Raw genomic sequence first — 1,961 nt, 5'->3', positions numbered from 1 at the left:
TTCTTCCCCCCACCCCCCCACCCCTCTGGCAATCACCATTTTGAGTTTGTTTCTGTTTTGTTATGTTTGTTCATTTGTTTTGGTTTTTTATGTTTCACATAAGTGAAATCATACGGTATTTGTCTTTCTCTGACTTACTTCCCTTAACATAATACCATCTAGGTCCATCCATATTTTTCAGAGGGCAAGATTTCATTCTTTTTTGTGGCTGAGTAAATATTCCACTGCGTGTGCACACGTGTGTGTGTGTGTGTGTGTGTGTGTGTGTACACAAACCATATCTTTTTTATTTTCAACATCTTTATTGGAGTATAATTGCTCTACAATGGTGCGTTAGCTTCTGCTGTACAACAAAGTGAATCAGCCATACGTATACACATGTTCCCATATACCCTCCCTCTTGGGTCTCCCTCCCACCCTCCCTATCCCTCCCCTCTAGGTGGTCACAAAGCACCAAGCTGATCTCCCTGTGCTATGCAGCTGCTTCCCACCAGCCATCCATTCTACATTTGGTTGTGTATATATGTCCATGCCACTCTCTCACTTCGTCCAAACCACATCTTTATCCATTCATCTATTGGTGGACCTTTAGGTTGCTTTCATGTCTTGACTATTGTAAGTAATGCTGCAATGAACATAGGCATGCATAATCTTTTCAAATTAGTGTTTTTGTTTATTTCAAATAAATGCCCAGAAATGGAATCACTGGATCTTATGGTAGTTCTATTTTTATTTTTTTGAGGAATCTCCATACTGTTTTCCACAGTGACTGCATCAATTTACATTCCCACCAACAGTGCACAGGGGATCCCTTTTCTCCACATCCTCGCCCACACTTGTTATTTGTTGTCTTTTTGATGATAGCCATTCTGACAGGTGTGAGGTAATATCTCATTGTGTTTTGATTTGCATTTCCTGATGATCAGTGATGGTGAGCATCTTTTCATGTGTTTGTTGGTTATCTGTATGTCTTCTTTAGAAAAATGTCTATTCAGGTCCTCTTTCCATTATTTAATTGGGTTGTTTGTTTGTTTTTGCATTATATTCATTTAATGTTCATGTAATATTGAATACATACAAAAGATTATATATTCTTTTTTTGAATTTTATTTTATTTTTTTATATAGCAGGTTCTTATTAGTTATCTATTTTATACATATTAGTGTATACATGTCAATCCCAATCTCCCAATTCATCCCACCACCACCGCATCCCACCCCCACTTTCCCCCCTTGGTGTCCATATGTTTGTCCTCTACATCTGTGTCTCTATTTCTGCCTTGCAATTCAGTTCATCTATACCATTTTTCTAGATTCCACATATATGTGTTAGTATACAATATTTGTTTTTCTCTTTCTGACTTACTTCACTCTGTATGACAGTCTCTAGGTCCATCCACGTCTCTACAAATGACCCAATTTCCTTCCTTTTTATGGCTGAGTAATAGTCCATTGTATATATGTACCACATATTCTTTATCCATTTTTCTGTCGATGGACATTTAGGTTGCTTGCATGACCTGGCTATTGTAAATAGTGCTGCAATGAACATTGGGGTACATGTGTCTTTTTGAATTATGTTTTTCTCTGGGTATATGCCCAGTAGTGGGATTGCTGGGTCATATGGTAATTCTATTTTTAGTTTTTTAAGGAACCTCCATACTGTTCTCCATAGTGGCTGCATCAATTTACATTCCCACCAACAGTGCAAGAGGGTTCCCTTTTCTCCACACCCTCTCCAGCATTTGTTGTTTGTAGATTTTCTGATGATGCCCATTCTAACCAGTGTGAGGAAATACCTCATTGTAGTTTTGATTTGCATTTCTCTAATAATTAGTGATGTTGAGTAGCTTTTCATGTGCCTCTTGGCCATCTGTATGTCTTCTTTGGAGAAATGGCTATTTAGGTCTTCTTCCTGTTTTTTGATTATGTTGTTTGTTTTCTTAATATTGAGCTGTTTAT

Source organism: Neophocaena asiaeorientalis, unplaced genomic scaffold, assembly GCF_003031525.2.
Source record: "Neophocaena asiaeorientalis asiaeorientalis breed wild unplaced genomic scaffold, Neophocaena_asiaeorientalis_V1.1 scaffold82, whole genome shotgun sequence".
Taxonomy (NCBI): domain Eukaryota; kingdom Metazoa; phylum Chordata; class Mammalia; order Artiodactyla; family Phocoenidae; genus Neophocaena; species Neophocaena asiaeorientalis.
Note: the sequence above shows the minus strand (reverse complement) of the source record.